The 16407-nt window shown below is 40.4% G+C and overlaps 1 protein-coding gene across 2 annotated transcripts in view; it reads right to left on the reverse strand.

Annotated features, from left to right (window-relative positions):
* Positions 1-16407, reverse strand: part of ELF1 (E74 like ETS transcription factor 1) — a 113978-nt gene that overhangs the window by 83250 nt on the left and 14321 nt on the right. The window contains exon 1 of one of the 2 annotated variants that reach the window (XM_009191823.4): positions 686-969. The exons of the other annotated variant lie outside the window; for it this stretch is intronic. The gene's annotated coding sequence lies outside the window, so the exon portion shown is untranslated. Of the gene's footprint in view, positions 1-685; positions 970-16407 lie in introns of those variants that run through there. 2 annotated transcript variants of the gene reach the window in all.

Consider the following 16407-nt stretch of genomic DNA (forward strand, 5'->3'; position numbering starts at 1 on the left):
CTCGTCTTTCTTCCTCTTTATTTAATATTCACTTTTACTTGTTATCTAAATAATCTAATATTCATTTTTACTTATTATCTAAATAATCATTCACTTTACTTAAACTTCTATTGGGTTTCCAAAATGAAATGTGTAATAAAATTTCATTAACTTTAAAAACAGAGAGGGAGGAAAAAAAAAAAAAACCGTAACAGTCAATGAGCAACACCTTATGACTGAGTTGTCCCAAAACTTCACCCTTAGCTAAAATGCCAAAACAAAGCCACTGCCCCTGGATTGTTAACATCCATATCACACAGGAATAATACGGTTTACTTAATTATAACTTCAACTACCCCAAAAAATACAATTAGATTCTTTAAATTAAAATTTGACCTTAGTTTGCTTTGTGGTACTTAAACACAAACAAACAAACAAACAAAAAACCTCTTTTATTCTTAAATTACATAGAAAAAAAAATCACAAAGACATATAAAATGCTTTAACAAGAAGATCTAAAACCTTCCAGAATTTCAGTGCTTTGTTTCCTCCTAGCAATTAAGTTCAATCAGGCATGTGACTGACCACACACATTTTATCAGAGTTAAAGAACACATTCAGCCATGTTCTTCCACAGGTAAGAACCACCCTGTTTATCAGCTCAAGAAACAGCCAGAAGCAAACATACAAAATCGTAACAAGTTACCTTCAAGTATTCTTTCTCTATCGTCTTTTGGGCTTGAAAATAAAAAGCAATCCGACAAGTTTTAGCTGTTAAAATGGCTCCTGTAGATTGGGGAAGTGGTGTCTGTGCTTCAGCTTATGAGTCATACATGAAACCAAGTGTTTCTAAGGGAGGCACGCCCATGTTGCTGTGGACCCAATTATTCTGCTAGGTCAAACATGCAAATCTGCAGGTAAAAACGGTATAGGAAAGTGGGGAAGAAGAGGCAAGGTGCAAGATCTACCTTGATTAGACCATTACTGAGCTCATATTAATTGCCATAATTTAAAACTAACAATAAAAGAGAGTAAGAATCTACAAGAGAGCAAAATTAAAAACTATATATTGTTTTAAAATATAAAAATCTCAATTTTTAAAAGTTACTTTACTGTACCAAATAAAACTATGAAATGAATAAAGTGTGAAAGGGGATGGAAGGGAGATAGCAAACTCGGTGGCTCCTAATGTAACAATGGACTGGTGAGTATAATCTGGCTACTCATTAACCCTTTTATGAAAGAGCTATATTGCTGCGTAGTCTGGAAAGGCTAGCAAACTACAAAGGCACATGCAGATCTATAAGTTCACTAAACAGATAAAATCCACTAGAAAATTCAAAGTTCAGTGGAAAAATAAGTGTGAATTAAACTGGTTTACAGACTTTTTAAAAACCCATACCCCAATGTTAGAAAGTAATTTAGAGTCCAACAAAGCAAAATGATTTTAAATAAACTGCAAGCTCGATAAAACCCTTTTTAAAAATTATCGGTACGATCATAGTTCATAACTCTGCTACTTCCAAATGATAGCCACAGTTTGATTTACCTTTCAAGCAAAACGTTCTATGTGTATTTCAAGCCTCTTGTGCCAGGCACCCTGCTACAGCTCCGCTGCACTTGTGGCAAGGCCAGCCTAAGGGGACAACTGTGGCCAGCGAAGCTCTGCCTTCCAAGTCAGAATACATCTGACAAAGTGCCCAAAGCACTGAAATATTACTACACTTACTTATCCTGGCCTCTGGGTGAATATACTTATTAATTTATTCTAAGAGCTTAAATTAATCAAAATGGCTTGAAAGCACTAAGTACTTCCAAAGCGCTTGAAATGATAAATGCAGCTCAATAGACAGCCTTCGTCCTGGTATCTTACAAAAAGTAAATAGGATTTAGCAAGGTTTGCTCCCTTTAGTTAATGAGTTGGGAGTTTATTCTGGCTTACCAGAGGCATAGATGAGAGCACAAGCTGTCACTAACTTAGGAACTTTACAAAATGCTGCAAAACTGCAACGATTGTGAACCGACTTTCTGCCTATTAAGTGCCTATTTATTTCTTACACTGAACGTTGCTTGGTTTATCTTTTTACTGAAAAATAATCTCCATGGTTTTACAAACTGTTAATTAAAAATTTGTTAAAAAGAAATATAGATCATGTTTTCTCCCGTCAAATGTCATATTTAGCTTACTTTAGCTCACTTACACAAAATGACTATTCAGAGCCCATGCACCAAGAAACAAGGTCCACTGAGCAGTCACGGGAGATTCACTTGTTCACTGGAAAGTTCCCCCCAAGTAATTTTCCATATCTGAAATTTATTTTAGATAATATTAATGTAAACCTAACAATGTGATTATCTTCTTTTGGCTAATTAGAAATAAAAATTGTAACAGGTAAAAGAGGGGAACAGTATTATAAAAGGATGTCAGAAAAAGTGAAAGAGCTGATAATGACATAAAAAAAAACCCACCTTATAAAACTAAAAATAAATATAACTTTAAAAGTATTCCATATGAAGCCATTATATAAGGTCAATAAGTTGTAATATTCCCTAAGTATATTACCATACACTAAGTGTCTCCAAGTCAGCATTAGTGTAAGACAGGCCTTCGAAAGCCAAAGTGGGTAACATCAAGTGTGTGAGATGTTTTATGAAGAACAGATACCTAAAAGGATAAGCTTCTGCTATTGAGAAAATCCATTTATATAAAGCACCCCATTACTTAATAATGGCAAATATTCCAAATATAATTTAAAAGAAGCACTCTGGCCACCAGTAATGTGAAGAGAATTAAAGGAAAAATAATTATATACCTCTCCAACAGAAACAAATATCTTAGCTGTTCCTAAGGAGATGACTCCAGAGCTGCCATTACAAGATATTATCCCTTTGCCCAGGAGTGTCCCTATTAGCATTATTCTATCACCTACAGGAACTGGATCCTTGTTCTATTCACAGCCCCAATAAGTCAATCTCTGCATATGAGAGTATCAAAGAAAAAGAAAAGACAAACAGTTTGACACACGTTCTAGTCAATCTATTTGGGTTTGAATCCCAGCTCTGCTACCTATTAGCTATGTAATCTTGGGCAGTTACTTAACAATCCTGCATCATAACTTATTTATCTATTATTTAGCCTAATAGTATCTACCACACAGAGTATGAAGATTAAAATAAGTCCACATACTGCTATCCAGACTACATAAAGCACTTTCACAACTCAAAAACAGGAAAACAACCCAGTTTTTTCAATAGTCAAATCTGAATAGACACGTCACTAAAGAAGTGACACAGATGGCAAAAAAGTACATGAAAATATTTTAACATCAATACTCAATATAGGGAAATGCAAATTAATGTGACAATACCACAACAAAACAAAACAAAAACCACCGATAATACCAAGTATTGATGAGAACATGGAGCAACTACAACTCTCATATATTGCTGGTGGGAATGCAAAAGTTTAGCCACTCTGGAAGATAGTTTAGTGGTTTCTATAAACATACACTTACCACATGATCTAGTAATCCCCTTCCTAGGCATTTACCCAAGAGAAATGAAGATACATGTCTATTTTTAAACTTCTATGCAAATATATATAGCAGTTTTATCATTCACCAAATATTGAAAACTCAAATAATGTCCAGCAATGGGTGAATGGATAAATCCATGTAATGGAATGGTATAATATATCCATATAATGGAACGCTACTCAGCAACAAAAAAAGGTCTGAATTTCTGATATATGTGACAACATGGATGAACCTAAAAGCATTAGGCTGAACAAAATAAGACTGACTCTATGACTCTGTATGATTCCATTTATATGTGACATAATGGAAAAGGCAAAACAAAAGGCACAGAAATCCTATCAGTGCTAGGGGCTGGAAATGAGGGGAGGGGATTGACTACAAAGGAAGACAAGGAACTGTTATAGGGCGATGGAAACATTCTGTATCTTGATTGTGGTACTGGTATATGACTTATGTACATTGTCAAAATTCATAGAGCTATAAAACTAAACAGGGCAAATTGTACTGCATATAAACCATACCTCAATAAAACTGACTTTAAAAAAAAAGAAATCTAGGCCAGGCACGTTGGCTCATGCCTGTAATCCCAGCACTTTGGGAGGCCAAGGCAGGCGGATCACTGAAATTCAGGAGTCCAAGACCACGCTGGCCAACATGGCGAAACCATCTCTACTAAAAATACAGGTATTAGCCAGGTGTGGTGGCAGATACCTGTAATCTCAGCTACTTGGGAGGCTGAGGCAGGAGAATTGCTTGAACCTGGGAGGCAGAGGTTGCAGTGAGCCAAGATTGCACCATTGCACTCCAGCCTTGGTGACTGAGCAAGACTGTGTCAAACCCCCATGTTCTGTAACAAATCTCCAAGTTCTGCACATGTACCCCAAAACAGAAAGAAAGAAAGAAAGAGAGACAGAGACAGAGAGAGAGAGAGAGAAAGAGAAAGAAAGAGAGAGAGAGAAAGAGAGAGAGAAAGAGAAAGAAAGAAAAGAAAAAGAAAAAGAAAAAAAGAAAAAGGAAAGGAAAGGAAGAGAAAGAAAAGAAATCTCGTTTAGGTATATGAAATGTACATACTGTGGATATGTTTATTTCTAAAATTAGATATGGATCAAGTCAGTATATATCTTACTATAAAGCTTTCATGGCTGCTCCTGGAATTGTCAACATGTATATTTAAACTATTAGCTGAGAGAGATTGAGTCAACTGAATGAATTTAAATGCCAACTAAATTTCAGATACTATTTATTTCCTCCACTGAAACAGAATTTATAAAAAGAATTTATTGTGCTAGAGCTTATTTTTCCTTTTTATCATTACCTCTTCTCTTTGAACTCAAATCTGAAAACTTCTAGTACAAAAATATAGAATACTCTAATTTCCATATCTAGGAAACTTGGGCTAAAAAAAGCTTTGTTTGAAACCATCCCATAGGTTGGAAGCTAACATGCTATCACTATCAGAGATGGAAAAAGAAAAGATCACACCATTAACATGGCAAATGATCAAAATCAATGTTTCCCACTATTTAAATAGAAAAATAAAATTTAAAAGACTGAGATTGTTACAAATCTTTCAATCAAGCAGAATTTATTTTGTTGATGTTAATGCCTCTCAAAAGTATAATCCCAGGTTCCAAGAATTGTGCAGAATTTCTACATGTGAGCTTAAACGTAAAACATAGTTAATTTTCTATGCTCTATCACTAGCTTTGTTAAACCAAATCCTCTTTCCCACTTCTGCACGGACAGGTAACTAGGTGGTACATTTTACTACCCTCCAAAAGTGGTCCTCTGAGACAACAGTCTATGTATTTTCAGGAGCTTATCAAAGGCAAAAGGGGCCATGGCTTTTGTCTACACTATATTCTCATCACCTAGGACAGGGCCCAAAACTCAGCAGAAACTCAGACATGAATGAGTGACTTTCCTAAAACTGCTCACTGAGGGGAAAAATGTAGTATATCAGGATTTTAGTAAACATTGAAATATCTTTAAAGACATGACTTGGCCCCTATGACTTGATATAGATCAATTCAAGGTTCTATTGCAGGTATTATTCTGGGTGTTACCGTTTCCTCTGATATTAAAAATAACCAAGAACTGATGGTATGATTATATTCTTTATAAAGCTCCCAGGTAATAGGCTGACTGCAATCTCAAGTTGTTTGTATAGAGATATTTTATCTCTCATAATTAAATTTTAAATTCAATATTAAAAATAATGTATCTTTTACTTCAGGAGCCTGTAACCAGGAATGCACCCCTTAAAGGAACTTCATGAAGACACATGCCAACTCCTGGAAATGGATTCAGTAGTACAGGTGGAGGTCAGGCTTATGAGAACCACTGCTGTTTTTGTTTGTTTGTTTTGGGGGGCGGGGGACAGTTGTTTTTGTTTTTTGAGACAGAGTCTTGCTCTGTCACCCAGGCCGGAGTGCAGTGACAGGACCTTGGCACCTCAGCTTATGGCAATTTCCGCCTCCCAGGCGATCCTCCCACCTCAGCCTCCTGAGTAGCTGGGACTACAGGTGTGCACCACAATGTCTGGCTAATTTTTGTATTTTTTGTAGAGGCAGGGTTTTGCCATGTTGCCAAGGCTGGTCTCAAACTCCTGAGCTCAAGTGATTTGCCTGCCTTAGCCTCCCAAGGTGCTGGGATTACAGGCGTGAACAACCACACACGGCCACCACTGCTCTGTTTCTATGTAGCCCCGGCATCTATCTAGTTACTGTTCTTCACACAGCAGTCACTCAAAGACATTTGCTAACCTACTATTCAATAATCTCTAAATGTTGCAGAGAGGAAATCTAATTTTTATACTGAGTTTAGAATGAAACTTAAGCTCCTCCTTTGCTACTCTTCAGGTAAAAGAGTACTCATCATATCACAGAAAAATAATATCACAGTCTCCTCCTGTTTCTCTACCACCAACTGCCTACTTTAAATTCACCTATCACTCTGCCATTAGAGAAGTCTTCCTTAAGAACAACTCCGAGAGTGAAATGATTATCACTTACGGCCCAAAAAACAAAAAGAAATAAAAATAACTGACTTCTTAGAGGCAAAATTAAAAGCCAGACTATTACGGTGTTCAAGGCTTTCACAATCTGACTTTTAATTTCCCTGACTTTTCCAGCCCTATCTTCCTGACTCCCCCTCACTCCCCAGCCCCTGACAGCTGTACGGAAATTTCCTGAATTGTCCAATTCCTATTTGTCTCACTTCCTTGTAACTCTTCCCTGGGCCTGAAAAGCACTTGCCTTATTTCCCATCCTGTCCCCGACCTCTGCCTAATGAACATCCATCCATCAAGTCTCAATTTCAATGCCTCCTTTGCAGAAGAATTTCCTCAACAGCCCCACTTACAATTACTGTGAGAACTGATCATCGCAGAACTGGAAGAGACCTTAGAGATACTTTATCCAGTCCAGTGGTTTCTAAAGTTTTTACTTAAGCAGCTGAATTCTTATAAAGCCTTCAAGGAACCTTGACACTCCATACATTTAAGTCTTCACTGTAGGAAAGCTTAAAACACGAATCCAATCCAATCTCACTTTAAAAATAGAGATAAGAGGTCTGTACCAAGTGACTTCCCAATGTCAAGTTAGTGACTGATTTGAGGGACTCTGTCATTCATTTAACAAATATTTACTCAGCACTTACTATGTGCCAGGTACTGTTCTAGCCCCTTGCTATACAGCAAACAAAAGAGACACACTCATGATAAATAAACCCTATTCGGCCTATGCAGAAGACAGATGAATCTAGGAGAATCATGGTGGATTCTCATAAGCTTAACCAAGTGGTGACTCCATTTGCAGCTGCTGTACCAGATATGAGTTCATTCTTTAGCCTCAACACATCTCCTGGTATTTGTTATATACAGCTATCAATCTGGCAAATGCCTTTTTCCCCCATACCTGTCCATGAGGCCCACCAGAAGCAGTTTCCTTTCAAATGGCAAGGCCAAAAATACCTTCACTGTCCTAACTCAGGGATATATCAACCCCCTAGCCCTATGTTATAATTTAGTTCACAGGGATCTTGATCACCTTTCCCCTCAAGGTAACGTATTAGTCCATTATATCAATGACATTATGCTCGCTGGACCTAATGAGCAACGAGTAGCAACTACTCTAGGTTTAATGATAACACATCGCATGTCAGAGGCTGGGAAATAAATCTGACTAAAATTCAAGGGCCTTCTATTTCAGTGTAATGTCTAGGGGTCTATTGGTGTGAGGCATATCATGATATCTCTTCTAGGGTAAAGGATAAATTGTTGCATCTGGCCACCCCTACTACCAAGAAAAAGGCACAATACTTAAGTCGTTTATTTAGATTTTGGAGGCAACACATTCCTCATTTAAGTGTTACTCCAGCCCAACTACCAAGTGACCAGAAAAGCTGCTAGTTTTGAGTGGGACCCAGAATAGAAGGCTCTGTAACAAATCTGTAACAAATCTGCTCTGCAAGCTGCTCTGCCACTTGGGCCTATGACTCAGGAGATCCAATGGTACTTGAGGTATCAGCAGTTGGCAGGCCTCTCTCTATAGGTGAATCACAGCACAGGCCTGTAGGATTTTGGAGCAAGACCTTGCCATCATCTGCAGGTAACACTTCCCTTTTGAGAGACAGCTCTTGACCTGCTCCTGGATCTTAGTAGAAACTGAACATTCACCACGGGCCACCAAGTTATGCAATCTACTTGTCTATCATGAAGTGGGTGTTACCTGACCCACTCGAAGCCACAAGGCTGGGCGTGCATAGCACCATTCCATCATCAAACCGAGGTAACATATATGTGATTGGGCCTGCGTAGGTCCTAAAGGCAGAAGTTACATGAAATGGCCCAAATGCCCATGGTTCCTGGTGCTATACTATCTTTTCTCACCCAGATTGTACCTCTGGCCTCATGAGGAATATTCTACAATCAGCTGACAGAGCCTTGTTTACAGATGGTTCTGCATGATATGCGAGCACCACCCAAAAGCGGACAGCTGCAGTGCTACAGCCCTTTTTCTGGAACATCCAGTCATGAAATCTTCCCAGTCGGCAGAACTTACGGCAGCACACCCAGTTGTGCACTTTGCTGTGAAGGAGAAATGGCCAGATGTGTGATTATACATCAATGCATGGGCTATTGACAATGGTTTGACAGGATGCTCAGGGACTTCGAAGGAACATAACTAGAAAATTGGTGACAAAGAAATTTGGGGCAGAAGAGATCTCTCCTAACTGGGCAACAGACGTGAAGATATTTGTCTCATGTGAATACTCACCAAAGGGTGACCTTAGCTGGGGGGGCGGGGAGGGCTTTAATAATCAAGCGGATAGCATGACCTGTTTTGTGGATACCAGTCAGCCATTTTCCCCAGCCACCTGTCATTGCCCAGGGGGCTAATCCTGGACATGGTGGCAGGGATGGAGGTTATTCACTGGCTCAGCAACATGGATTTCCACTCACTACAGCTCACCTGGGTATAGCCATGGCTGAGTGCCCAATCTGCCAGCAGCAGAGACCAGCAAAGAGCCCCCAGTATGGCACCATTCCCTGGGGTGATCAGCCAGCTACCTGGTGGCCGGTTGACTACGTTAGGCTGCTTCCATCACAGAAGGAGCAGCAGTTTGTTCTTACTGCAACAGACACTAGATACAAATGTGCCTTTCCTACATGCAATGCTTCTCCCAAAACTACCATCCATGGACTCACAGAACGCCTTATCTACCATCACGGCATTCTACACAGCACTGCTTCCGTCCATGGAACTTATCTCAGTCACAAAAGTGGGGTAATGGGCTCAAGCTCATGGAATTCATTGGTCTTACCATGTTCCCTGCCATCCTGAAGCAGCCAGCTTGACAGGATGTTGAAATGGACCTTAGACGATGCAGTTACAGTGCCAGCTAGGTGATAATACCTTGCAGGTCTGGTGCTAGGTTCTCTAGAAGGCTGTATACATTCTGAGTTAGCATCCACCACATGGTACTGTTTTTCCCATAGCCAGGATTCAATATTCCTTGTTTCCTGAACCAAGGAATACAAATAGGAATGGCACTACTCACCATTACCCACTAGCAAAATTTTTGCTTCCTGTTCCCATAACTTTATGCTCTGTTGGCCTAGAAGTCTTAGTCCAGAGAGAGAGGAATACTTCCACCAGGAAACACAACAATGATTCCGTGGAACTGGAGTCAAAACTACCATCCAGCATCTTTGGGCTCCTCATGCCTCTGAGTCAATGTAGCTGGGGGTGATTAATCTAAACTAGGAATGGGAAGCTGGACTACTAACTCACAGTGCAGGTAAAGAAGAGCATATCTGGAATACAGGAGATCCCTTGGGGCATCGCTTAGTATTATCATGCCTGTAAATAAGTCGACGGGAAACGAAAACAACCCAATCCAGGAAGGTCTACTAATAGCCCAAACCCTTTAAGAATGAAGACCCCACCAAATAAAGAACCACGACCAGCTAAGGCGTTTGCTGAAGGCAAAGAGAATACACAATGTGTAGTACAGGAAGGTAGTTATCAACGCCAGCTATAACCACCTGACCAGTTGGGGAAATGAGGATTTTAACTGTCGTGACTATGTTCTCTCTATTTTCTTCAGAATACGTTTGTGTGTATATACACATAGATATAACAAAGCAAATATCTTTGTGTTCTTTCCTCTTACTCCTTTACTACGTAACATAAGATGTATTTACTTTATGTCAGTATTTAAGTATTGTTAATTTATTTTTTATCTTTTTGAGACGGAGTCTCACTATGCTGCCCAGGCTGGAGTGAAGTGGCACGATCTCAGCTCCCTGGAACCTCTGCCTCCCAGGTTCAAGCGATTCTTATGCCTCAGCCTCCCGAGTAGCTGGGACTAAAAGTGCGTGCCACCACACCTGGCTAATTTTTCTATTTTTATTATTGTGTTTTTAGAGACGGGGTTTCAGCATATTGACCAGGCTGGTCTCAAACTCCTGACCTCATGATCCGCCCACCTCGGCCTCCCAAAGTGCTGGGATTACAGGTGTGAGCCACCATGCCTGGCCAAGTATTGTTAATTTTACATCATATAATTAAATTGTGGGATATAAGAGGAGAACAACATTCAAGAGCTTTACCTCCTCTTCTGGGGAGAAATCAGTGCATTTTCAGTTGTATGCAGGGTAGTTTTATCATTTTAGGCAGAACTACAATTTCGCAATTGTCTCTATTTGGAGATTAAGTATGGTTTAAGGAGATGCACATGGGTGCCACATGGGTGCCAAGTTGACAAGGGGTGGACTTGTGATGGTTAATTTCGGATGTCAACTTAACTGAATTAAGGGATACCCAGATAACTGGTACAGTATTATTTTTGAGTATGTCTGTGAGGGTGAGGGTGTTTCCAGAGAGACTGGCATTTCTTTTTTATTTTTTTGAAACAGAGTCTTGTTCTGTAGCCCAGGCCTGAATACAGTAGCCTGATCACAGCCTCAACCTCCCAGGCTCAGGTGATCCTCCCACCTCAGCCTCCCGAATAGCTGGGACTACAGGCATGCATCACCATGCCTGGCTAATTTTTATATTTTCTGGAGAGACAAGGTTTTGCCATGTTGCCCAGGCTGGTCCTAAATTCCTGGGCTCAAGTGATCCACCCGCCTCAGCCTCCCAAAGTGCAAGGATCACAGGTGTGAGCCAAAGTGCCCAGGGAGATTAGCATTTCCATCAGTGGACTCCATAAGGAAGATCTGCCCTCATCCAATGTGGGTAGGCACCATCAATTCACTAAGGACCTGGATAGAAAGGTGAATTCTCTCTTTCTTGGAGCCGGGGCACCCCCCTTCTCCAGCAACTGGAAAGATCGCAGTTACCAAAACTGAGATAGGAAAGAGGACAAATGGCAATGGTTTGAGGTAGAGGAATATCAGAGTTCAATTCTGAACACATTAAGCTTCAGATGCTCATTAGTTACCAGACTAGAGACACCAAATGAGATATGCAGTCCTGGAGTTGAATATAAAGTCCTAAAGCCCAGGTTAGAGGTGTGGGCTAGAGATCATAAACTTGGGAATAACTAACATACATATCTGTTTATATTTATATTACATTAACATGTATATAATATTAAAGCTATAGGTTAGAAAAGTAACAATGACAGATTCTTGGGACACTCCGTCATTTAGAAGTATGAGGCATCATTAAGAAAGATGAGGCATAACTAACAAAGAAGGCTAAAAGGAGTACTCAGAAATGTAGGAAAAAAACAAGGCATGTGTGTTTCCAAGAATAAGGAATGAGCAACTGTGCCAAATGCTGATGGCAGATCAAGTTAGATAAGGTCTGAGAAAAAAACGACAGTTGAATTTGGCAACATGGAGGTCACTGTTGTTTTGAAAGGAAAGTTTTCACGGTACAGCAAAGGTAAAAACAAATACAAAAAACTGATTAGAAAAAGTTTAGGAGAGAATAAGAGATGAAAAACTGAAAACAGAAAGTAATTTTGGGTCAGGTGTGGTGGCTCACATCTGTAAATCCAACATTTTGGGAGACTAAAGTAGGAGGATCACTTGAGCCCAGAAATTTAAAAGCAGCCTGGGTAACACAGTGAGAACCTGTCTCTACAAAAAATAAAAACAAATAAAAATTAGCCAGACTTGGCGGTATGTGCCTGTGGTCCCAGCTACTGGGAAGACTGAGGTGGGAAGATTGCTTAAACCCAGGCGATTGAGGCTGCAGTGAACCATGATCATGCCACTGTACTCCAGCCTGGGTAGGAGTGAGACTCTGTCTCGCACACATAAAAATAAAGTAATTTTGTTGTGAAAGGGTAAAGATAAAGCTTTTTTGATTTGGGTTTTTTGTTTGTTTGTTTTTGGTGGGGGGGGGCGGGGAGGTGACGCCTTTTTAAGAAAAGTTGTATCTGGCCAGGCATGGTGGCTCATGCCTGTAATCCTAGCACTTTGGGGAGCTGAAGCAGGTGAATCACTTGAGCCTAGAAGTTCAACAGTAGCCTGGGCAACATGATGAAACCCCACTTCTACAAAAAAATAAAAGAAATGAGCCAGGGGCCGGGCGCGGTGGCTCACGCCTGTAATCCCAGCACTTTGGGAGGCCGAGACGGGCGGATCACAAGGTCAGGAGATCGAGACCAGTGAAACCCCGCTCTACTAAAAATACAAAAATTAGCCGGGCGCTGTGGTGGGCTCTGTAGTCCCAGCTACCAGGAGGCTGGAGGCAGGAGAATGGCGAACCCGGAGGCGGAGTTGCAGTGAGCCGGGAGATCGCCACTGCACTCCAGCCTGGCGAGCAAAGGCCAGACTCCCCAAAAAAAAAAAAAAAAAAAAAAAAAAAAAAAAGAAATGAGCCAGGCATGCTGGTGGACATTGACCGGAATCAGACCCAGTGATAGATGGGAGGATCACCTGAAGCCAAGAGGTTGAAGCTGCAGTAAGCCATAATGGTATCATTGCTCTCCAGCCTGGGTGAAAGAGTAAGACCCTATTTCCAAAAAAAAAAAAAAAAAAAAGAAATAAAGAAAAAGAAAAAGAAAAGAAGTACCTTTACTATCTAGAACATGCCATTTTGTATTACTGTCAATTTTGTACAAGTCTGTTTCTACACTGATAAGCCAGCAATGTATCTGAGAGCAGGAACTGTATCATGCAGCTTCTACAACTAACTGTAAGTGTGGACAAGTTATTTCACACTACTATGGGATTTCAGTTTTTTTTGTAAAATATTGGGACAATCTAGAGAGTTGATAATTTTGAAGATCCATTCTAGTTCTGACATTTGATTTTATATATAGCCTCTCCAAGTTCTTAGAATAGTATCTATAGAACTGAGAACAAAAAATCAAACTGAGGCTACACTTAAAACAAGTCTCCTTGGCCAGGCGCAGTGGCTCACGCCTGCAATCCCAGCACTTTGGGAAGCCGAGGTGGGTGGATCATGAGGTCGGGAGTTCAAAACCAGCCTGGCCAAAATGGTGAAACTCCGTCTCTACTAAAAATACAAAAAAATTAGTCAGGCGTGGTGGTGAGCGCCTGTAATCCCAGCTACTAGTGAGGCTGAGGCAGAGAATTGCTTGAACCCAGGAGGCAGAGGTTGCAGCGAGCCAAGATCACGCCACTGCACTCCAGCCTGAGCAACAGAGCAAGACTCCATCTCAAAAAAAAAAAAAAAAAATCAAGTCTCCTCATCCAATTGTTATAAAATTTGCTAAGGTAACACGTAAAGTTAACAGGTACCCAGAATAACATAGAAGTTTTATAAAATCCACGAAAATTTAATTATACATATTATGCTTCACTAATAAAATGTAGAAATATGGCCGGGAAGGGTGGCTCACGCCTGTAATCCCAGCACTTTGGGAGGCTGAGGCGGGCAGATCACGAGGTCAGGAGACAGAGACCATCCTGGCTAACACATGAAACCCCGTCTCTACTAAAAAAAACAAAAAACAAAAAAAATTAGCCGGGCGTGGTGGCGGACGCCTGTAGTCCCAGCCACTCGGGAGGCTGAGGCAGGAGAACGGCATGAACCCAGGAGGCGGAGCTTGCAGTGAGCCAACATCACGCCACTGCACTCTAGCCTGGGCAACAGAGGAAGACTCTGTCTCCAAAAAAAAAAAAAAAAAGCAGAAATACCACCCTAACATTCTAGAAACATTCTTTTTATCTTATAGCAGTAGGATATTTCAGCAAATGGGCTGTTAGCACACAAGTTCAAAAACGATCATCTTAAATACACCAAAATTTCAGTTCTTAAAATAAAAAAGACAACTACCTTTGCCATTAGTAAAATTTAAAGTAATATCATAGAGAGCAACCCTCTTATTTTAAAGTAGGCTGATTTAGAATGCCTGTCTATTTTTATTTGATATTTATTTACTTACTTTTTTTTTTTTTTTTTTGAGACAGAGTTTCTTGCCCAGGCTGGAGTGCAATGGCGCAATCTCGGCTCACTGCAACCTCCACCTCCTGGGTTCGAGTGATTCTCCTGCCTCAGTCTCCCAAGTAGCTGGGATTACAGGCATGTACCACCACGCCCAGCTAATTTTTGCATTTTTAGTAGAGACAGGGTTTTACCATGTTGGCCAGGCTGGTCTTGAACTCCTGACCTCAAGTGATCCGCCTGCCTCAGCCTCCTAAAGTGCTGGGATTACAGGCGTGAGCCACTGCACCCAGTGATATTTATTAACTATCTGTAAAACAAAGATTCTATTTATAAGGAGATTAAGAAAAAACAGGGCCAGGTACAGTGTCTCATGCCTGTAATCCCAGCACTGAGGTGAGAGGATCACTTGAGGCCAGGAGTTCAAGACCAGCCTGGGCAACACAGTGAGACCCTATCTCTACAAAAAATAAAACAATTAGCCCGGTATGGTGGTGCAAGCCTGTAGTCCCAGCTACTCAGGAGGCTGAGGCAGAAGATTCTCCTGAGCCCAGGAGTTTGAGGTCATAATGAGCTACAGTTGTACCACTGCACCCACCCTGGGTGAGAGAGCAAGACCTTGTTTCTAAAAAAAAACACAAGAAAGAAAAGAAAAAACTTAGTATTATGGTTACAATTCTCATAAATAGAAGCACTCAATGTTAAATGTTAAGTCATAATGTCCTACGGACTGATGACTGACTTGGCTTAACCTTTTGCTTTAGGCCTGAATCACAGAACCCTTAGCTCCCAAAATGATTTTAAAAAATTACCCCTGCTATTATTACTTTTGCTCTTTGGTAAAAGACAAAACAAATATAAAGAGAAAAGAAAGGGAATTTTAGGACACATTAAAAAAATGTGAACTTTAACTTCTCTTAGTTACACTTCTGGTCATAACAGAAATGAGGAAACTAACATTAGCAACTAGCCGTGTAGCCTCATGATTAAGAATATGGGGTTTGGAGTGGGTGACCCAGGCTGAGTCCTAATTCTACTACTGACTAGTTGTATAATGTAGAGCTACTTAAACTCTCTAAGCCTCTGTTTTCACATCTGTGAAAGGGACAGTTAAAATCCTTATTTCACAAAATAATTCACTTAAATTACTTGTTATAGTGCCAGGACACATAGTATGTTCTCAAATACATAACGAAAAGAGGCAGATAAACAAGCTGTAGTACATCCATACTTAGCAATAAAATGGAGCTAACTATTGATAAATACAACTTAGATGACAATCAAAAGCGTTATGCTGAGTGAAAAAAGCCAGGGTCAAAGGGTTACATACTGCAGGAGTCCTCAACCCCAAGGCAGGCGAGCATCACCACCTGAGCTCCGCCTCCTGTCAGAGCAGCCAGAGAATTAGATTCTTATAGGAGAGGAAACCCTACTGTGAACTGTGCATGCAAAGTATCTAGGTTACGCGCTCCTTATGAGAATCTAATGCCCAGTGATTTGGGGTGGAACAGTTTCATCCTGAAACCATCCCACCCACTTCTGTGGAAAAATTGTCTTCCATGAAACTGGTCCCTGGTGCCAAAAAGGTTGGGGACCACTGAATACTGTATGATTCCATTTACGTAACACTTCTTGAAGAGACAAAACTACATTGATGGAGAACAGATCAGTGGTTGCCAGGGATATAGATTGGGGGGAGGGTGTGACTACTGAGAGAGCATGAGGATTTTGGGAAGTGATGAATTGTTCTACATCCTGATTACGGTGATGGTTACACAAACCTAGACGTGTCAAAATTCACAGAGCTGTACATAAAAAAGTCAACTTTAATTTATGATAATTTGAAAAATAAAATGAAATTTTAAAAAACCTCCAGTAGCCCCAAAACTCATTAATTCAGTCCATAATCACAAGAAAACAAGAGACACAATCAAATTGAGGAACATTCTACAAAATACCTGACTGTTACTCTTCCAGACTGTCAAGGTCAAAAAGGAGATTTGAGGGGAGAAGAGAGA

This window comes from Papio anubis, chromosome 15 (assembly GCF_008728515.1).
Source record: "Papio anubis isolate 15944 chromosome 15, Panubis1.0, whole genome shotgun sequence".
In the NCBI taxonomy this organism is placed as follows: Eukaryota; Metazoa; Chordata; class Mammalia; order Primates; family Cercopithecidae; genus Papio; species Papio anubis.